At 35.1% G+C, this 24,559-nt stretch overlaps 1 long non-coding RNA gene across 1 annotated transcript; it reads right to left on the bottom strand.

The window, feature by feature from the left end:
• Positions 1–914: 914 nt before the first annotated feature.
• LOC127107709 (uncharacterized) lies at positions 915–1,273 on the bottom strand. The gene is made up of 2 exons (XR_007795804.1): positions 1,067–1,273; positions 915–979 (listed from the first exon to the last, which is right to left on the bottom strand). It is a non-coding gene; the product is annotated as an uncharacterized LOC127107709 (long non-coding RNA).
• Between the last annotated feature and the right edge of the window lie 23,286 nt (positions 1,274–24,559).

The following is a 24,559-nucleotide window of genomic DNA, read 5'->3' as shown; positions in this document are numbered from 1 at the left end:
CGTATATTGAGATCAATCTGACAGACATAATTAAATATACAAATACACACGAATATTTAGGGGAATTTCACTTACGCGTCAACCGTCTTCTTCATACTCGGATATTTACTCCAATTACCCGGTAACGAATCGAGATAATACACCATTAGTCTCGAAAGATCCATAGCAACCAACACCCAGTGACCACTGTAAAATAAAACAAAAATTTAGATGCATGAAAATTTTCTACGTAAAAGATATACATAGATTAGAATGAAATTATTAGAAAGAAAATCTAACCCGTTGCCAGAATTAAACGGTAAAAAATACAAACTGGGTGTAGTATTATCGCCGACCACCATGAATCTATCGACTAGTTCATTCATTACGGATGTTGGATTTTTCGTTATAAACGTTGTGTTGATACGGGAAGCAGCAATAAAATTGAATCGGTTACACAATTCAGTTCCCCGCATCAATGTGTCATACATATACCTTAAATAGAAACATAATAAACATTAGACTACTCATTGAAATGTGTAAATAAATTGTTCAACTAAGTAAATAATAGATTGATCGGAGTACCATATGTATGTATGAATGACAGCGATGCCCAATTCTTCGTGTTCAAAAAGTTGTTGCATGTCCTCCTTTGCAATTAATTCGGAATGAGCAATTCCGAAAACACCTTCATCCATATCTACACTACGGATGGCGCCGTGCATAATATCTGACTCTTCCACCATTTTCTCAAGACGCATCATAATTTGAGATTTTGTCCCAGACGTCGTTGGAATTTCCTTACTAACTTTGTCCAACATTTGACCGGGAACCTAAAAATATAAATTAAATCATGACTTTTTGTGATGCAACAAAATCGTTGTGTATATAATTCAATGGGTATATATATTTGTACCTCTTTTTGAGATTTAGGATTTGTTTTTGTCCCGGACTTCGTTGGAATATCCTTACCAGCTTTTTTCAACATTCGACCGGGAACCTAAAAATTCATATAAATTAAATCATGAATTTTTGTGATGCAACAGAATCGTTGTGTATATAATTCAATGGGTATATATATTTGTACCTCTTTTTGAGATTTAGGATTTGTTTTTGTCCCGGACTTCGTTGGAATATCCTTACCAGCTTTTTTCAACATTCGACCGGGAACCTAAAAATTCATATAAATTAAATCATGACTTTTTGTGATGCAACAGAATCGTTGCGTATATAATTCAATGGGTATATATATTTGTACCTCTTTTTGAGATGCAACCGACTCGATGCGTCTTGAAATCCCTTTACCAGCTTTATGTGCGGGTCTTGTAGGAGTCTAACATTACCATGTAATAAGGATTGATTAAATATCATAATTGTAGCTGAATTGAAATGTGAATACTAAATATTCATAATCATTTAGAACATATATACCTCGGCATCTGGGAAAATTAGATCTGACGGCCATCCAACAAAGGATCCGACTGCATCTCGCATCAACGTTGTCTCTGAAACAACGTCAGGTAATGGTAGAAGTGCGTCTATATCTAATACAAGGTCAACCGAAACTTTCATATATCCCACCGGGAGGGGATTATGGTGAAGTAATTCACCCGAAGTGTTGTGCACTTTTCCCTTGCCAACTATGCGTTAAGTTGGTGACGATAGATACAACTGACAAGGTGTAATGCCCTAAACCAATAATAAATATGTTATTGTTAACGTGTATATGTGTCAAGTAAAAAAGTGCTATTTTAATTTCATAATAACATATATAATTACCTCGGGAAATTTCGGTTGACAATTGATACTAGCTCGATCACTAGTATCTTTTGCCTCGGAACCGCGCCTTTCCTCTCTATACCTTGCATTCTCCTTTTGCAGTTCGAGTACTTGTGCCCTTAACTCCGCCAAGGTCTCCATCACCTCTTTGTTGGTAGGATTTTTTGTTTTTGGTTTTTTATAAAATGACGACGGAGTCACACCAAAACCCTTACCCCTCACACGACCGGAATACTCAGGAACATTTAGTACTCGACTAAGTAGGCTCCTGCAATCCTGGACCTCGGTTGAAGGTAAGGTTTGGGATAAAGTCTCCTGAAATATTATTAGAGGAGATTAAAAATGAATTATATGTCTAACAAAATTTTCGATATAATTAAAGAAATAATGTTATATATACTTACACATTCGTCATAAACATTTTGAACCGCTTCAACGACAGCCCCATCCTTCCCAACCCGAGCAGCCTTCCACAATACGTGCTCCGGAAGAGATGTTGCGTCACTTTTCTCCTCGGCTAGCTACACATTGAATCAGATTATAAGATCATCAATTATAACATATTGTGACAATGTATAAGCTCATAGCATTTGAATATACTCACAATTCTTTGTTGTAACCGTGCATATCCCGTACGCCCTTTTTTGTACGGATACGCGGGTTTTGATGCCCTTTTCCGATTTTTGTCGCTTACTTCCTGGATAAAAAAGTTTAAGGCATATCAGAACCAAGTAACTTAACAATTGTATAATACCATAATTAATAGACATTACATGGAATTTTTTGTTTCTTCGTTTGGCGACAAAGTTATCCCATTCTTCGGCTGAAATAATCTCCGCATACTTCATTGGCCGTTCTGCTTCAACAAATTTTCCTTCCTCATCCTTGAGAAATTTGTTGGAAAAAAAGGATCGAAATCCTCGGAGTCTTTTTCCGGCCAATTGAATACAATATTTTTGCCGGCTTTCATCGATGTGAAAGGATCTCTAAAAAACATACACATGGAGTGTGTTATTATAAGTAATATTATAACAATATATGGTCAACAAATAGTCAACAAAAAAACATATAACAATATATGGTAAGTACCTGTATCTCGGACCATATTTTTTCTTTGCCAACCTTCAATTCCGGACTTCTCCAATTATCACATGTAATCGGAATATGTTGTCGAACAAGGAAACCAATGTAACTTGCCAACATTGAACCGTTAGGCTCAATTAGTTGGTCTTCAACACTCCAATGTACTTCGAATTTTTCACCCTTGTCTCTTGCACGAATGATTGACTTCATAATAGTCAATCCTCGTTTGATTTCATTTTCAACATTGTTACGTGATCCACTCGCGTCATGGGTATCGTCTTGGTTACTAGCCATTTTATCTGTAATATAGAAATGATTCAATAAGACCCAAGTAAGACAATGACCATATTCGTGAAGCTACACAAAAAACACATTCATATACCTTCCATTTCTCTCATGTTACAACAATCTAAACTCTCTCTTTTTTTCATCATTATTGAATACAAACTCACACACACCTACTGCATACAAAAGACCAATGCAAACTTATGGTGTTTGGAACATGAACAAACTTGCATCCATAATCATCAAACTTCCAAGCACAAGCTCAAACACACTCCAAATGACATCAGTTTTCAATCAGAAATAAAAAACCTTACATAACCATACAACATACAACATTCAGTGATCAAAACCATACACAAAAAAATAACAAAAAATGATTTTCAACAAGGTGCTCATGAACACCATATAGTGCTCGTTTGCCCTAAACAACATTAATCAACATAATGCACAAAATGTAAAACTCAGTTTAGAAAATGCCCTAATCAAACACCTGAAAATACAAACTATTGAGAGAAATACCTTCAAGGTGACGGTAACGATGGATAAGAAAGTGAACAGCGACGGTGGACGCAGATAACTCAGTGAACGTGAACGCAGCAGCAGAAAAAGGCGACGGCGACGACGACGGTGAGGGAGGGAGAACGAATGGAGGACGAGAGTAATCGCAGTAGAGAGTAATCACAGTAGAGAGAAAACCCAGTTACGTCAACGAAATAGCATATAGCGAGGGAAAATAAAGAGACATGCAATATATGTTATAATTTTAATGTTTACTAAAGGGGACCTTAGAGGGCGCTTGTGTAAAAAAGGCGCCCTCTAAAGGGGGCCTAAGAGGGCGCTTCTAAAAGCGCTCTCTAAGGCTTTCCAAAAGCGCATTATAAACTGGAAATGTACATGGACTTAGAGAGCGCTTTTTTAAAAGCGCCCTCTAAGGGTACCCTTAGAGGGCGCTTTCATAAACGCGCCCTCTATTGGTGTCCCTCCATTTCCTCATTATTTTTTCACTTCACTTTAGACGGCGCTTTGTTACAAAAGCGCCCTCTAAAGTGCGCTGTCTATTCCAGTTGTTCGCTCCTTATTTTTTCTCTTCACTTTAGAGTGCACTTTTGTAATAAAGCGCCCTCTAAGGTGCGCTGTCTATTCCAGTTTTTGGCGTAGTGAGTTACAAAACTCGACTTATGATATTATCGATTCTGCAACATACTAAAAATAACAAATAGCCATGGCAGACCAAATTTTACCAAATTTTAATATGTAAGTTATCCTCCGTATTTATGGAGGGTGAGTTTGTAGGTTAACTTTCTTAATAACCTCCGAGTATATTTTAAACTAATGCAAGTGTGTTTATTTTATAAATATCAGTGGATAATATAGAATTTAACTTTTGTATTAACTCCCAGGACATTAAATTCCCTCATGGGCATTATTTTTGTTAAAGAAATTGGATATACAGTCAAAATACCAAAAACTTTTGTAATAAAATCATACAAAATATAATCTGAATACAATCAAAATATCATATATAATTTAATCAAACCATAGACAAATATAATATAATTAAAATACCATATATTAAGTCAAAATGTCAATCATACAATGTTAAAAATAAAAATGATCAAAATTAAAGAAAAAGTCAACTATTGGATATATTTGCCCCCCTGGTTCCTCTTATGCTTCATGTACTACAAGGAATTATATGCCTAAGCTATCATGGGCTCTTTAGTGATTCTCCCATGGGCTCCTTCTAGAAACCTTCTCTCTCTCTCTCTCTCTCTCTCTCTCTCTCTCTCTCTCTCTCTCTCTCTCTCTCTCTCTCTCTCTCTCTCTCTCTCTCTCTACGCGCACGCACACACACACACACACACTATACCTGCTCACATAATATCCACAATACAGTGACATGCAGGTAACACGTCAATTAGACGATCTTCCCTAGCATACTCATCCTCTAATATCTCCTGATGAGCTAGTCTATGTGGCCCTCCATTGGCATCTGGTGTCAGGTAAGGATGTGGAACCCTGAAAAACCATTGGTTGTAGCTGAATACAAAACTCCATGGATGAGGATCCGACACACTACGTACATCCTCTAGGACCAGATTATCATGGTACTCTGAAAATATCTCATCGACATCTTTGTGGTTGATTGTGAGAGTAGTAACAATAGTAGGGGGATATATGAATACCCTGAAAATACCTAAATTAGCGAATTACTCACTCAATTAGATGTCGATACATTTGTTGCGACCCACAAGCTAGTCATTCGGAATAGAAGGACACCTCATTGATTGGGCATGTCATATGGTGTAAATTGCATATCATCTTCCGCAATGCGGTCAAGTTAAAATATGAACTATCTGATCGTGTGATTCCCTCTAAGTGAAATGAAGGAGCAAGCATGTGGCATAGCCTCTTCGTAGTCATACACATATTCCTATCCGAAGAGGCGTGGAACATGTTGAAGGATCCATGCCTGAAAACGGTCCAGATAAAATATTAGTAACAATGAAGCATAAGTGTTATAAAATATTAGTAACAATAAAGGTGCAAATATACTATCGTAAATAGTGTGTTGCTTTCTAATATCTATCTAGTCTTCCATAAATAAGCTTATCCTAACTTGGAGTATAGGTAAACAAAACAAGAAGCCCTCTAATTGTACTCATTAATCTTCTCTAAGTCAATGAAGCATCTTAGGTATACGACATCGACACAATATACATTTTTGTCCACGAATATAGACGTGCCAACTAGATTCAAGAGGTTTGATCTCCATGCATATACTCTATAATATGTTATATGTGTATCATCACCACCAACCTCAACTTTTGCATCTAGGTGGTATCTATACAACCTCTCAAGAAATCTAAACCTGGCATGACATCCTTAAGTGTCATCCATCTTCTATTGTGCATCATAAGGGCCAACACCCACATATTGCAACATCATATCTAGTGTGTCGGGTCTAGTGAGTCTGGAGTAATTTAAAAATCTACCCCCGATCGAAAGATGTAAGAGGGATAATACATCATCAACTGTGATGGACATCTCGTCAACCTAAAGATATAATGAATAAGTCTCTAAGTGCCATCTCCCGATTAAAGCAGACAACAAACCATGGTTAATAAACATATACCCATTCCTTGATAAATCTTGTAGATCAGATACCTCCATGACATTCTGAAACCATGGTTCATCGGGCTTAGACATCTTCACATTCTTCCTACTATGATTGATACATTTTAATGACTTGTGATGCAGTAAAAAATGCATCAATATCAAAATTTTCAAATCTTATAACACATGTGTAAAAGAATAAAATTAGACTTATTTTGCCTCTCCATGCCACATGTTCCCGACAATATGGTCTTCATATGGAAAAAGCAATGAGGTTTTTGAGGGGTCTCCTAGATAAACATTTGGAACAACAACATCATATTGGATATCTGGGGGCATCAGGGGCAGAAGTAGGCGACTCGTGCCTTTAGGAGGACGATGCTAGGAACACATGAACTCCAGAATATGATGCTTCAACATCAAATGAAGTGGAACCAACATCCAAATGAGGGGGTCTAGCTCTTTCCCTAATGAAAGCATGTTATATCAGTCTACCATGCCTTAATCTCTCTAAATTGTTAAACATTTTACCTATGATTACACCAAAACAAAATCATATCATAATCAGAGAAGCCAAACCAATGGACAAAAAAGGTAAAATCATAAAAGCAATGTAGATAAACAAAATTCGGTAGTTAACTTCCGCATTGCATAAAAAATATAGAAGTTAACTTCCATATCCTCTTGAAACCATAAACGAAAGAACAAATCATGCACAAATGCTCCAACATCAAGAATTTGCATGCATTCTTTAAGAAACAATCAATTATGCGTCCTAATGTACCATAATCAACCTATAACACATTTAACTTCAAACTAATACATCTAAAACCAAAAAAAATAAAGAAAATGAAAAATGTACCAAATGTGAGAAGTCGACATTTTTCATTTGAATGGAGTGGATTAAAGGTTGATTTATGTGCTAGCCTTGAATGCAATGCAATAGAAGTAGGGATCAAGCTTGAAAAATGATGGAAGATAACTTTGCTCATGTGTTCTGTTTTAGTTTATGAGTAAAGTCTCTAAAATAAAATGAAGAAGAAGGAAGAGGGGATTTTGGCGCGTTATAAGACTCAAACGGGTACGGAAGTTAACCTCTGTAAAAAATATGGAACTTAACCTCCATATTATTTTGGGTCTGAAACTTGAGCAATTTGGTTGCATTTTGGGTGCGTCCAGAGGTTATTCTCCAAATTTTATGGACATTATTGGTTTTTCACTAGGGTGCGTGAGCACTAGTAAGAGTTCCAAATGTAATCTCGTTTTGTTTTGATAGACATGGGTTTATGCATTGTCTAGTTCCTTTACATTATTTTTTTCGTTTGGTTTTTTTGTGTATGTTTTTAATTCGGAGTACAACTTGTACTACATATAATTTACTTTTACTTTTGTTAACCTATTATATTTTTCTATTTAAAAAAAGAAAAATAATTTTTTGAGCAAAATAGTCTTTAAAGTCTACAAATTGATAAGTACTAGTAAAAAATATATAGCTAATGGGTCAACATGATCATTTTGTTAACATTTATTGTGAAAGTATGTGCATTGTGATGATAAAATAAACACAAGGGGATGACTTTACAAGCTCATGTTGCACATACTAGAAATTTGGGAGCAACAACTAGACCAATCCTCATATATATATATATATATATATATATATATATATATATATATATATATATATATATATTTACGTTATTCATAAGTAATGGGAGACATAACAAATCACACTTGAACCCAAAATCTCCATACAAATGTGAGTTCCTACCTCTTATAACAGGATCTAACACAATATCTACTTCTCGTTTCCCCCACTAAGTTGAATCAGACTACGATACCTTATCTTGGGAAGTTTAGAGAAGTTGAGAGAAACAAAACAGAACTTGTGCTCCAAAATAAAAAAAAAGGGAAACACTACATTACAATCCAAATTCTTTAGGTGTTAAGTATATGATCCACCTCTGTTATATATATCCAACATTTTACCTATTCATAAATGACATGATATTTAGCAACTAACAGTTGAACCAAACACATATCTCATTGCTTTAATGTTTCTAATATTTTTTAAAGCACACAAGTTTAAAAAGGGAGCGTAATTTTTTTTAATTTTAACAATACAATTGATGAGATAGGATTTTTTTAACAATATAATTGATGAGACAAGCTTTTTTAACTGCCACAGTTAACATTTTTTTTTCAAAGTGCTAAAACTTTTAAAAAGGCACAAAGTTTTTTAATTTAACAATGTAACAATCACAAAACGGTTTTTGACACCCGTTGTTAGAAAACTTATTTATGCGCCCTCCATGTTATGTTTTTTAATTTTCACACTTAACAAATATATTAACCTAACTGTCACAAATTGCTTCTTAACCGCTTAGTTAGCAAAAAAAAATTGATATTTTCCATAACCGCCGTAATTAGAGAATCTAATGGTAGTTTTGTGACACTTTCTATATATGATGCCAATAGACAATATTTTTGTAGTGACATACCCTCCTACTAAAGTAAATACATACTTTGTTTTAGACCTTCTATCACACATATCACCATCATAGTATGAATCAACGTATCCTGCAACTGAATGACTACATTGTTCATTGCTAAATATGATACCATAACTCGTAGTACCCTTTAAGTACCTGAAAATACACTGGATTGTTTCCCAATCACACTTTCCTGGTTTAGAAATAAACTTACAAACGTGAATTATAACTTGTGCCAAATCTAGTATAGTACATACCATAGCATACATTAAACAACCAACAACATTGGCATAAGGGACCTTTGACATATACTCAAATTTTGCATCTATCTTTGCACACTGAACCAATGGGGGCTTAAAGTGCTTCGCCAATGCAGTACTCACAGTCTTGGAATTAATCATGTCAAACATGTTTAACACCTTTTCAACATAGTTTTTTTGAGAGATCCGTAATTTTATAGCACTCATATCCCTGTGAATTTCCATAGCAAGAATCATTTTTAGCGACACTTAAGTCTTTCATGTCAAACTCCTTCCCAACCATGATTTTCAATTAATTTACATTGAGTAAATGATTAGCATCAATAAACATATCATCACCATAGTAAAACAAAAGAGTCATCATTAAGGCTCCTAACATAAACATGACATTCATACCCACATCTTATGTAGCAAATCATAAGCATATATGAATCAAAGCGCTTGTATAATTATCTTGGAGATTGCTTTAAACTATAAAAAGAACTCTTCAATTTACAAACTAATTTACCATGTCTAGTGTCATTGAACCCCTCTGGATGTTGCATGTAAAATTTTCATCTAGATTACAGTGAAGGGATGTTGTCTTCACATCCATCTTCTATAAACACACATCTCGACTAGATACCAAGGCTAACAATATCGTGATAGAAATATTCATGGCGACCGAAGATAAAATATCATCATAATAAATCTCTTTCTGTTGTGAATACCCTTGTGCTACAAGATGAACCTTGAACTTATCCCCTTATATTTCTGTTACTGTTGGTTATCTCTTGAACACCAACTTATAAATGATGACCCTTTTTCCCTTGGGAAGCTGAACAAGCTCCCATGTTTGGTTTTTGTTCAAAGACTTCATCTCTTCCACCATTGCACCTGTCCTCTTATCTTTCTCATTGTTATTTATATCCTTTCAAAAAAAATAAGGGTCTCTAAAACTAGTAAGAAGTGCATAGGCTGTCAAATCTTCATACCAATATCTTTATGGTTGCTTGGTTAAACAGTGCTCTATGCAACGTAAAAGAATATAATATGGTATTCTACTTGAAACTTCAGGTCCTTAGTCCATTTCCATATTAGAGTCTGGTTCATCTTGTTGTTAAAAAAGTTGAAGGGTCTCAAAAACTAGTAAGAAATGCATAGGATGTTAAGTTTTCATACCCATCATATTTTTCATGGTGGAAGATCTACATCCACTTGAATCCCTTGTTCGCTGGAAGTTTATCCTTCAAATGTTGGTACATATGTTGCAATTGTCTGGTTCAACATTAACTGCTCATCAAAAACAACATCTCAGTTGATTACCATCTTATTTTTAAACGGATCCCATAACATGAAACTCTTCCCACCTTTTGTGTAACTAACAAAGAAACATTTCTTTGACTTTGGGTCAAGTTTATATCAATCTTCATTCGACATGTGCGCATAAGGTTGACACCCATAAATCCTTAAATTGTCAAGATCAATAGAATTACTTGTCCATACATTCTCTGCAACCTTCCCCTCTAATGATGCCCATGGTGACCTGCTAATAGGATAACATGTAACACCATATTTCCCCAACTCAATATTTAATTAAATAATTCAATATAACTCAACAAATAGAGTGTCATTCATGCTTCACCATAGCACAAAATAACCACAAATAAAACTTTCAGAAATAAGCAGTGGAATACCAATAAGTTTAACATATAATCTAAACAATAATAAATGAGAAAGTGGTTCAACAATCCTCAAAATAAATAAGACATGCAACAAAAGAAAACATATAATGTTTGGCTCCCCAGTGTTACATATTAGAGTGAATCCAATAAGACCCGAACGATAAGTAACTAAAGAGGCATAACTCCATACTCTAGAATCAAGAATATACTCTTGTACCTGATCGTCTGTACCCTAGGGGAGCACAAATGCAACAAGAAATAGAAAGTGGTAAGAATACGCTCAAATAAATTAACAGTGTAAAACAAGGCACAAGCAGTATCACATAAGCATAATCACCAACACATAATCACCACACAACAACACACGTATTAATCGTTCACTCACATCACTAAACTACCACATTTTCATTTAGAACATCAAACAATCATAATGATAACTCGATCACAAATGCGGGTATATATGCAATATGTCCTCAACTCGACTCTAAATGAAAATATGGTACCGACTCTTTGGAAATACGAGGTAGATTACTGATATTTGTCCATAATCGCTCTTGATCCGACCATTGAACCAGAGCAAGTTAAATCATTATTGATTAGTCACCATAGAATCAACAACGCTTCATTGATTCACATTTATGAAATGCGGCTACTCGCTCCCGATTCCACCACTGAACTAGAGCACACCAAAATCGTTACTGATTACTCTCATAGAATCAGCAATGCTTCATTGGTTCCACTTACTAAAATCAGCTACTCGCTCCCAACCCCACCACTAGACCAAAGCACAGCATTGAACCGAAGTGTGTACACTACGAATGCACGATAAACACACAACTAACATCACAACACTGGTTCACTCTAGAACCTAAATATTTTCCAAATAAGGCCACCAATGGAACATAACATATTCATGCTTAATTATGACTCGCCATTGCATAATTTTATAAGCACAACAACAACGCACATATTAATCCACTCAGAAGTAAAACACATCATTCATCTTTTCATATACATGTTTAATCTCTAAATTATTATTATAAGGTAGATTTACGCGTCAGCTATCCAACGCTTCAAATCACGTCTCAAGAAGAGTCACGAAACTCAAGTTATGTCATTTTAAGTTTTACTTAAAAAATGTTCCCTGCCAGCCTACAATAATCGACTACCAATACGTGGTAATCAAATACTGACCCCGAAAAACTCAAAACTTAAACTTTTAAGTTGGTAATCGATTGCCATTATATGGTAATCGATTACCACATAACCCATGACAAAAATAATCAGTTTCTGCAATATATATCATTTCCAAACCCCATCCATACATGCTCTAACATACCCAAACATCTTATATCAACAATCCAACATTATATATAATTTACATACCATTAACATAACATATATGTATTAGTCATCATACAAATTCATTAATTTCTCTTTTTGTTCCCTAGATTCAAGCTTTCATTCATAACACCAAACACTATCCAGATTCAATTGCATTCGTCGTGCATAAAGATCAGGAATATAAGGAGTACGAATTTACACATCAATTATCATAATTTTCATCGAATATTTATAATCACATATAAAGCTTAAGAAACACAATAATGGAGGGAAAACCTAGAGGACGGTGAGGACCCCTCTTTATCCTTCATGCATTTGACACCCATTACTATAGTAGTTCCACCCTTACCTGAATTTCCAGCAACAAAACAATGAAATTCCTTGGCTATGGTGTTCTTCCCCTTCAAGAATTTCCTAGGTTTTCCTATTTTTATCCAATTCTCTCAATTTCTACGTACTGGCACAAATAAGCACCATTAGTCCCTTAGTAATAATAAACCTAAATTCTGAATTTAATAATTAGACTTTAGCCCCAACTTGTCTTTAATTTCCAACCCCCGATTTGTTGATGGTTTGTCTCTATATTTTCCAATGAGCTGATGATATCTTGTCTTTATATTTTATAACCCTCGAGTTGTTGATGTATCTTCTTTATTTTCCAACCCCCGAGTTAATGATGTTTTGTTTTCCAACCCTCGAGTTTTTAATGATTTATTTTCCAAAACTCCCGAGTTGATGATGTTTTATTTTCCAGCCCCCGAATTTTTGATGTTTTATTTTCCAACCCCCGAGTTGTTGATGTTCTATTTTCCAACCCCTAAGTTGTTGATGTTTTATTTTCCAACCTCCGAGTTAAGGATTTTCTGTTTTCCAACCCCCGAGTCCTTGATGTTTTTATTTTCCAACCCCGAGTCCTTGATGTTTTAATTTCCAACCCCCGAGTTGATGATGTTTTATTTTCCAACCCCCGAGTTGTTGATGTTTTATTTTACAGCCTCCGAGTTAATGATGTTTTATCATCCAACCCCTGAGTTATTGATGTTTTATTTTCCAACCCACAAGTTGTTGATATTTTATTTTCATACCCCCGAGTTGATGATGTTTTATTTTCCAACCCCTAGTTGTTGATGTTTTATTTTCCAACTCCCGAGTTGATGATGTTTTGTTTTCCAACCCCCGAGTTGTTGATGTTTTATTTTACAACCCCGAGTAGTTAAAGTTTTATTTTCTAACCCCTTAGTGGATGATGTTTTGCTTTCCAATCCCCGAGTTGTCGATCTTTTGTTTTCCAACCCCCGAGTTAACGATAATCTTATCTTTATACTCAACCCTCGAGATGATGCTTTTGATCTTTATACTTTTCAACCCCCAAGTTGACACCAAACACTGTTATTTTGCATCAACCCCTGAGTTGACGTTGTCATTGTTATTTTGCATCAACCCCCCGAGTTGACGTTGTCATTGTTATTTTGTATCAACCCCCAAGTTGACGTTGTAATTGTTATTTTGATCTAAGCATCAACCCATGAGGTGGTGACGATTTTGTCTCTTATCCTAGTTTATTTGTTTTCCTAACTTCACTATATTTCATCTCCACATTTCATCTTCCACCACGAATGTACGAAGACCGTTGTCATTCATATTTTCGGTTTCAAGGTAATTAAATAGGGGAAATTGTCATACCCCAATTTTGTCTAGGCATTTTAATTTTTCAGGCAACTAGTTTTATTTTGTTTTGTCCATAATAAAATTTTAATTTTACAGAAAACCAGTTTAATCGGTTCTTAACTACGCGTAAAATCAATGAACATTGTTTTCAGGTTTGGGCCTGAAACTGTCTATTTTATTGGTCTACATTACCCCTAGTTTAATCTGGTGTGCTCATTTTATTGTTTCGCATATGCTTTTGTTCGCATTTTGATCAGTTTGAGCATTTTCATTCGAGTATTTTTAACTACAAGATTTGATCCGCAACTGTTTCTTTTACTGAACTTCATTATGCGTAGATTATTTTAGTGCATTCATTTGTTTTTTTTCGCACATTCGCTCGTTCGATTTTTATTCATTTTAATTCCTTTTTATTTCGTTTTTAAATAAAATAATTAAGGAAAGTAAATAGTAAGAATAAATAAAATAATTAAATTGTTATATTTATTTTTATTACAAAAATATGTGATTGTATTTCATCAAATAAGACTCATTTTGATCACTTAACAAATATCTAAGGATAGTTACGACATGTGGTAAAAATTGCAACCTTAAGCAAGTGCTATAAATTCTAAACATTGAGCCAATGCAATGAACACAACCACTCACCATACTCATATTTCACTTCCTCAAATCAAAATAAAAGAAAGAGTTTCTTCTACAGAGAAAGAAAAAGAAATGTGAGCACTCCATCATCTTTTCACTTCACAAGCTCCCTCTCAAACCTCACTTTCTCTCATTTTTTTCCCGTCAGCCATTGTTAACCTTTGTTATCCACCACACTTCAGAAGTACAAAATATAGTGAAATATATGAATGACAACGGTCTTCGTTCATTTCCAATCACCTCTAACCACCATACAACATCATCTGCACCACCCTCTTTCATACTCCCTTAAACCACCATAACGAACCAACAATATCACCCCTTCCACTGTCGATTTCTTTCTGACGAAACACCATCTCATACAACTAACACAAACCACTACCACCATACTCCATCTTCAACAACTCCCCATATCATCCCCTTACCGACTGCACACGTTTTTCTATTACGATGTCGACATGATTAATTTGTAAACATTCTACTTTGTTGCATTATCATTATGTTTAAATCGGATATGAGCAATTCATACATTCGACACAGTTTGCATGTTGTAATGTTGCTAGATTTTTATTATGATGTAAGGATGTAATATATGATGCATATGTTTTTTTTTGGTCCCTCTTGGTGTTATGTTTCACATGATTCGTTGTGTTATGTTACAATTCACGCGTTAACTTTTGTGTCACCGCGTTACATTTTGTTATGTTATGTTAACATTCATTTTGTTACGTTAACTCAATATGCGAGTTACATTTTTGTATGCTTTATATGATTTCAATATACATGTTGGTTTTTATTATGGTATGCGTCTTGATTTTTCGACATTTCATTGCGTTGTTTTCATGTGTTATGTTTCGTGTATTCACTTTGTGTTTTCATTGCCTAATGTTGCATTTGCATCGCGTTTCTTCACACATACTTACTTTTTGGTACAATTTGCACGTTACCTTTTTGTTGCATTATCTCAATTTGTGCATTAACTTTCGTAATGTTATAATATTTGCCTTACATTATAATTCGCGTCCTCGTGTTACAAATTGCGACCTCGCGTTAGAATTTGTCGTCTTGCGTTAGAATTTGCGTCCCCGTTAGAATTTGCATCCTCGTGTTACAATTCATGTCCTCACATTAGAACTTGTGGTATTGCATCACAATTCGCGTGTTAACTCTCGTGGCATTAGAAATCACACCCCACGTTAGACTTCGCGTCCTCGCATTACAACTCACAACCTCACATTAGAACTCGTAGCCTTGCGTTAATATTCGTACACGCCAATTCAACTCACACATTTGCGCTATGCTTTCGCGCACGTTAACTGTTTCACAATCAAATCGAAACCTTTTTGCATTACAAACTCAAAATCATTTTGTGCAGGTTAAACTCGATTAAATCTTTTTCACAATAAATTGGATTAAAAAGCACTAGGTTGGTGTATACCACTTTTTCCCCTGAATATTTGGATACGAGCCGTATAGCTCGACCATTTGAGTATTCGTCATCTTTTCAAAACTGAATAACTCGATTATATATTTTTTGTAATAAGTCGGATGAAAAAGGAATAATTGAGTGTATACCTCTTTTTTCCCTGATTACTTGGATACAAGTCGTATATCTCGACCATTTGAGAGCTCGTCATATTTAGATAATTCTAACCCAACTCGTATCAAATCGCATTACAATCAAAATCTTGAGCGATCTTATTTACATAACAAATCGGACGAATAATTGGGTGTATACCTCTTTCTTCCCCGAATATTTGGATATGAGTCGTATAGCTAGACCATTCGAGTATTCGTCTTCCATTAAAAATACAATAATTAACCAAATTTAGTTCACCCTTTGGTTGATGAAAAAGGACTAGTTTTGTTTATACCACTCTTTTTCCCAGGCATTTGGATACGAGCTATATAGCTCGGCCATTCGGATGCTTGTCTTCCGTTAAGGGATCGTGGCTTAACTCGTCTCACAAATTTCATAATAAACTAAAAAGGATTAATTGAGTGTATACCTCCTTCCTCCCCGAGTACTTTGATACGAGTTGTATAGGTCGACCATCCGAGCACTCGTCATCCTCCTAAAACAAACTTCAACCAATCAAACTTATCTTTTCACGCCCCTGTGCGATCGAAAACCTTTTCACAAATGAACAATATTTTATCCATTCTATCGTGATACATCAAACACTTAAGCCTCTCCCATGAGCATACGAGCAAACATTTAACCGCTAGAATGTGACCTAAACATTCATTCACTAAAATCAACCAACAAATACTTGGTTTTTAACCAAGAACTACATACCTTTGAATTCTCCATCACATCTAGGGATACGTAGGAGCGATATTCAACGTCTCTTCAAGCACTATAATAGAAAACCCAAAAAATATTTGTCTTGCCCGAAACTATGTAGCTTTGAATTCCTCATCGCACTTGAGGATACGTAGGAGCAAGACTCGCAATCATGTCAAACACCCTAATAAAAACCTTTTTTGAGATCTTTTCTTTTTCATTTAAAACATTCAATAACTAGAAGAAAACAAATAACAAAAACTAACATTCTATTCACAAATATAACTAAATGGTTCTCGTTGAGTACAACAGATGTGAGGGGTGCTAATACCTTCTCCTCGCATAACCAGCTCCTGAACCTGAATTTAGTTGCGGTGACCCTTTTCTTTTTCTTGTAAGGATTTTATTGATATTTTCCCTTTCCCTTGGAATAAATAAAGTTTGGTGGATACTTTATTATTATCTCGAGCGTGCGAATTCCCGTGGTCAATTTTCGCGTCGCGACACTCACCGATTGGAGAGAACCAGTGGTTAAGGATAGCATACCTAGAGGAATATATACTAACCCTCTTTATAGTTACTCCATTCTACATGGATTGCTAATAGCGGATCCTGACACTAAGTATGAATTAATAGGGGATGCAGCATCCATTATGTTATTTGCATACATGATGCACTAGTTTGTAGGACTGTCATCCTTGAAGTCGGCATGCCATAAGGTAGTCCCCTAACACTTGGAGGCAACTTAAAGTTCAAGGGAAAATAAGGCATTTGATCTCCTATATTATGGGTAACCCTGGGGGTAGTCGAAACACTAGACACTTGCGGTGGTGAAACCGCCACTTCTGGTGATATAGTCAAAGTTGACACTTGAATTATGACAATAGGATTCCCTCCAATAATATTTGAAATCCATGCATTACCAATTTTCGATATGACTGCTTGTTCTTTAAGTTTTGGAGCATTATTCTAGGGAGGGGTTGATGTTTTCCAGGACGAGTCATTTCTGGAAGTTTTTTACCACTCCTCAGACACTTAAATACATAAAAAATGAAGACATTACATGTAAGAATAGTAAAATGCACAATATAAAAGACAACACTTTTCTGCAAAAAGTTTAAAATTCTCTGCACAAATGGGTTCCACTGGGCTTGCCAATTTATTTATTGGTAAAAAATGAGTAAACAATCACAAGTTTGGTTCACTTAAGAGATTAAACTCGAAAAAACTCAAGGAAAAATTTATGTATAAAGAAATGATAAGAGAAAAGTGTTTGTGATTAAAAGTTAATGCTTGAATGTTAACGAACTAGAGGACTCTGTTGAGGGACTCATGTTATGAAATTGGAAAGACTCGGGTTGGATCTGAAGATAGAGTGTTGGTGAACTTGATTGAGATGATGGATTTGGAGCAAATATGTGATGGGGAGGACTAGGTATAAGTATAAACTCAAGTAAAGTAGAAGTCATGCTAGTTGGACCAATACTTAAAAAGTTAGAAGATTATTTGTCATTAGCCAACAAAGAAAGAGAGTCATTACACAATGGACTAGTACTAGTTATGAAAGAGCTTTATGCATATACAATGAAGGACAAGGGATTGACTCGGGGGTACAAGTTTGGTGACAGGGAATAGATGAATCATAAGGAAAAAAATAAGTATAAGGAAATATGTGTTTATGAAAAATAACATTTTTTCAAATGTAGACTTTGTGTATTTTTCTCAAGCATTTGTAACCCCTATGTTGAGATGAAATGCCTAAGAATGCACACTCTTGACTCCTAAACTCCAATTCGTGTTTGCTATGGGGGCGAGTAAAAGGAAAAGAAGAACACTTAAATACTTTTAGTGTGTCATGCCTAGGAAACTTGTGATACAAGGCATGATATGATGACTGAAAATAAGCAAGACCTGAAATAGGCAACCTATTGATGATATGGACTGAAGAAGCAAATATATGTTCCCAATATTGAAGTGGAATTGATGCATGAGACAACATGAGATCCATTTACACAACATGCCTATGTTTTGTTTCTACTATACCATTTTGGTGAGATGTGTGTGGATAAATGTGCCTATGAGAGATGCCCAAATTAGCTAAATACTTAGTGAAAGGCCTAAACTCTCCCCCATAATCTGAATGCAAGGCTTTAATGGTAATATTGAATTGGGTTTGAAAAAATTAAATAAATAATTTGAAAGCATGAAAAGCTCTAGACTTTGTGTTTTAAAAAGTATATCCAAGTGTACTTAGAATGAGCATCCACAAAGGTAATATAATATTGGAAACCTCATGTTGAGGGAAATGGTGCAGGCCCCCAAATATCAGTGTGCACCAGTCCAAAAGGAGTGTAATACATAGTTAGTGAAGGAGAAGCATGGAATTAATGACATTTTCCAATACAACATGACTTGAAAAGAAAAGTTTTTGAATTATTGGAAATCAAAATATTACAATGTTTAAGAGCCTATCTAATGGCTGGAAAATTGGCATGACCTAGCCTATAATACTATAGAAAACTAGGAATTGCTTTATTTACATCAGACATAATAGGATATGAAACATAATTGACATTTGTACAAGTAGAAGTTGAACTGTGATGAAACATGGAAGATATCCTTAAAGGCTCCATAACCAAGCAAGGAAATTAATACAACCCTTTTTAATTAAGAAAGAATTCGGGAAAAGTGATCTTAGAAACCTAACCTTTGATGAAACATTTGTCATCCAACAATTCAAACACAATATTTTTATCGCTTGAAAACCTAGAAATTGGTAGAAGATTTCTTGTAATGCAAGGTACATGAAGAATATCATTAAGAGCAAGTGCATATGTAAAACATGAATTGGAATAAACAAGAGAGGAACCTACACAATTGATGGAGAGAGATTGACCATTAGCAACACTGACTCAACAATTACCTAAATAGGCATTCTTAGAATACAAGTAAGAAGCATTAAAGGTAAGGTGGTGTGAAGCACCTGATTTAGCAAACAACACTTGGTTCTCAAGGTCTTTAGTGGCCATCATGGCTAAGACTTGAGGATAATATGTAGAGGCTTTAATTTTATCAATAAACATGTCAGAAAAATGTTGGGGGTTTCTTGTGCTTGAGTAGGGGTGAACTGCTCATCAAACTGATGCCAAGAACTAGTCACAACATGACCATATTTCCACAAACATGACAAGTATGTCAATTCCAGGGTGAGAAAATTCCCCTACCAGGACCTTTACCATGTTGTATACATCCACGACTTCATTTGTAGAAGAAATTATCATGCACACCAATTGTTTGATTATTTGCATGTGCTACATTTAGTGAGACCGACCAAACAACCAATTCCTGACGAAACTTATCAAGCTGAGCTTCTTGAACATAAAGGAAAGCCTCCGCATCGTAAAGGGATTGAAGCTCAGGCACACCATATATTTGAATAACAAACAAATTATACTCCTCAAAAAGACCATCAAGAATGGAATCAATCTTATCTTGTTCAAAAACGATGTCTCTGACTGTAATTAACAAATTAGGTAATAACGTTAACACGTGGAACAAATTCAATGATGGAACTATTACCTTTCTTTATAGATTTTAGTTTAACCCGAAGCTGACGAACACAAGCTTTCACATGTGCATTGACGTACTTGTGAATTCTATCCCAAACTTCAAAGGCATTCTTACACAAGAGAACGCGAGGAAGCAAAAATTCAGATATAGTAGAGAGAAGCCATATGAAGATAGTCTGATCTCAAACAATCCATTCTTCATACTCCTCAAAAACTCTGCCTTCAGCTTGATCTTGCGTCGTCTTAAAATTCTGAGGAATCTGAGAGTTCACTACTACTTTATGCAGTCTTTAAGCGAGAATGATACCCTCCACTTGTTAATTCTAGAGCTGGTAGTTATTCTATTTCAATTTGATTAAAAGTTTTCGACTGAGATGGTGCGAGAAAGACGAATCAGAAGCATAGAAGACAAAGTTTTATGGAGTTTGAGGCACGCTACCAAATGGTGTAGTTGGTGCAACATTCAAAGATTCATCCATGGGGTCTTAAGGAAGAAAAAGAAGAAGATTCAATTACGTAACTAAGTTCAATTAGAGAAGTTAGAGAGAGCGGAAGGGATTGACACTTCAAAGGATACCATGATAGAAATTATTTTTCATGTTTAATCGTTCAATCTTCTTCACTTCACACACTACCATAACCACTCTATTTATAATTGTACATGCATGGTTGTTTAGTCAATTAGGTATGTTACACTCGTCCATTGTTTTAGTAGAAAATTATATATATATATATATATATATATATATATATATATATATATATATATATATATATATATATATGAAAGAGAAAATATGGGTGAAATCCAATCTCGAAAAGAGTACAATAGTCTACCTGACACAAGAAGTACCAAAAGAACAACAATAGGCTAAGCTAGAAAAAAATAAAACAACAAAAAACAAAGAACAACAAGATAACCCCGACTAAAACCACCAAGAACTTAGCCCTAAACAATAGTCGTGCAACAAACCTCCACCCACCGGAACACCAACTAGATCTCAGACCACCAGACCCACCATCAACGGGCCAAGAATGCCACAATTACACTAGAACCACCTAACAACTCCAGAGAATGTCAGACCACTTGAATCGCTATTGGCCAAGACAATGGATAGGATTCTAAAGTCAAGTTGAGAAAGAAAAGGAGTTCACATATGTACGACCATAAAACCAACTCCAAGCCAAAAAAAATATTCCTCTTTTCCAACTCTTTTTCATTTGTTGTCTTGCCATAGAAATGTTTCTCACTCCGCACTAACCAAATGGACCGTACAACAGCATGCCAAATTATGGCAAAAACTTTCCTAAATTTAGAAATAACCCCTAAAGAGATGAAAGTTTTAAAATGAATCCTAATATCACTATGAAGAGCCAACTAAAACCCTAACCATCTGAAAATCTTGTACCAGACACAAGAGAAAAGATTACAAGTAGCAAACAAATGGGAGGCTGATTCAAACCAATTCCTACAATGAATATAAGAGATAGTCTCCAGATCGACAATAACTTTTCTTTTGAACAAATTTTCTTTAAAAAGAGCTAACTATTTCAAATGAGAAGAAGGGATGGAAATTCCTCTTTAAAAGAGCCCAACTCATCCATGCATGATGATATTTTATTGTCCACGTGATATCATGCACATCCTGATGATATGATATTATGTTTCTTGCATATCATAAGCTACTCTCCTTGTACTCTCCATAATATTAATATTATATACAATTGTTCAGTTTTTCACTTACTTTTCTTCTTTACTTTATTTTCAGTATTGTTTATACATTTAAAAAAATTATAAATCAAACCTATCGATTATGAATCTAAGACATATCTAACTTAATAATCATTTTAACTAGTTATTACTACCTCCTTTCAATTACTTTTTTCTGTGTATTATTTGATAAAATAATCATTTGTGTAATATCAAACTTAATAAATTTAAATATAAACAAAAATAATATTTCTCTGTAAAAACGACGATAAAAGGAATGTTGAGTTGAGAGAGTATATAATTAAACGTCTTTTCGATGTACCAAATCACTAACATATACAATAACATTTCATCAACTAAATTAATTTGAAACACTAACATATCTATATAACAAAAAATATGAGAGAAAAGAGATGAAAACGGGAACAAGAAACATCATTCTCTTTGGCATAACAATGAAATTCTCTGGCTCTTCTTCAACTATAGGTTCCAACTTTGAAAATCTAGAATAACAACATTTTCTAGGGGTTACGAAAAGAGAAGGTGCAACCTCTCCACAATTTTGGATGCTTCTCCTTTCCATCTTCACCATCTTTCTTATCATACTTAATAATTAATATTGGTAGTAATTAACCAACACCCTTTTCTTTCCTTGATCTTGTTTTAATCAAAGAAAGAAAGATGATGAAATAGAAAATGGTTTAGAGGAATAGAAAATGAACCATGTATTTATATATATTGAGGGAGGATGAGAGTCATTGGTTGAAATTAGAGACAGCTCATTAGTGCTTGGATGTTGAAAGAGTCTTTGCTTGGATTGAGATAATTAATCAATGACGTGTACTTCATGACTTAGAAAGAAAATGTTCTAGATTTGGACATTAATACATGATGTGTACAATTTGTTCTAGATGGCTAAATCAAGTTTTACTTTCACGCATCTCTTTTTTATTTTTTATTTTAGGCGCCATTAAAGATTTTTTTTAAATAATCAACATCTTTAAATAAAATATTAAAATAATCAGAATTTTAAAAAATATACTAAAATAATCATATTTGTAACTAATGCGTCGGATGAACCGACACATCCAATTAATCTAAAGAGGAGGCGTCATTGGAGCTGGCGCATTCTTCCAATGGTTTTGCACCTAGGCGACATGCCTTTTGGCGTATGCATGTGTGGTGTCACATGCATTGGCGCATGCATACACTACATAGTATATGCGGCAATGCATGTGGCGCATGCACCTTTAATATATATTTTTTAATTTTAATGTTAATTTTATAATTAATTAAAAAAAATACTGAAAATAAAAATTACATTTATATTATAATAAAAAATTATATGGAATTGACAAGAAATTTAATGGTATGTTCGATTGAAACGCCCCCCTGTTCCACATCCAGGTGCGTTAGTCTGTCTTCAATGTCTCCCACGATTTTCCTGAGGCGTTTGGGGTCTTTAAGTGTTGACATTATCCGATGGTGGCTGGTGTGAAGGTCCGGTGGAAGGTCCATCTATATTTGATATATGTGATCATTTGTTTCCAATAGCTGAAGGGTTTTCGCCAATGGTGCTTCCGTAATTGAGTTTGGTGTCCATATTGTCGTAGTTGAGTCGTTGTGGTTGGATGAATTGTGGACGGTATGGTTGCCTGAATTGGAACATTGAGTCGGTTTGAAAACAAATCAATGGTTCATGGGGTGTAATATAGTCAAACAATGGTTGGGTGTTGTGGCGATGAGATGTTTGGGTGGTCATTGGTGGGGGGCTACGATGGCATGAATTGTATGAATCATCTGGACTATAGACTGTTGTGGTGACTGCGTATGGTTGTTAGTGGGTAGGGTTTGATATTTGGTTTTGGGGTTGGGTGTATGGCATTAATGGGTTGCGAGGTTGGATGTTTGGTTATTGGGTGTATATGGTAGGGTGATGGTATGAGGTTGGTCGTTGGGTTTGGGTGGGTTAACATTGTTCTTGGACGGGGATTTGTTGTTGGGCGTATGATGACGAAGCTAGTTGGCGTGGATCAATCAAATACCTTGGCTCAGACACAAATTGTGGCGCTCTAACCGACCTAAACCATGCCATATACTGTTGAGTTGGTCCATCGCCCTGTATGACTGATTCGTTTAAGATGTGTTGTCGTCGATTCCTCCAATGACGACACATCTCTTTTGGGAAGTCTCTCCGGTCGGAATAATCCCATTGGGCACCGGCTCATTGGTGATGCCAATCTCCCAAACACGTTGGAGGTTCTGGAATTTGTTGTTGCATGCCGAACTGCAGTTTTACCCGGTCACTCTGGTGCATTTCCACAGTATTGAACCGGATAATTGGTGTTTTTGTTGTCCAAACTGCATCATCATCATGGTTAACTTGATGATCAAGACCCAGGTATGGCCTCTAGATAAACTGTACAAGAATATGACATGATTAGATGATATGTAATTTAATAATTATTTTTAAATCAAAAGTAGAGTTGCGTAGTAGTATTACATTGTCTGATCCAATGTGGTCCAATAGATTGCGATAGACTACTATAACGTGTTTCAGACACATGTTGTAGTTCATCCCTCAAACTGAACACCTAGATCAAAAACATTTGAAAAATATTATTTACAGTTAGTTGTAATATAAAGTCTAATAAATTAGATGGTAAAGTTTTAAAC

Source organism: Lathyrus oleraceus, chromosome 7, assembly GCF_024323335.1.
Source record: "Lathyrus oleraceus cultivar Zhongwan6 chromosome 7, CAAS_Psat_ZW6_1.0, whole genome shotgun sequence".
Taxonomy (NCBI): Eukaryota; Viridiplantae; Streptophyta; class Magnoliopsida; order Fabales; family Fabaceae; genus Lathyrus; species Lathyrus oleraceus.
This window is presented reverse-complemented; position numbering and strand designations above follow the sequence as displayed.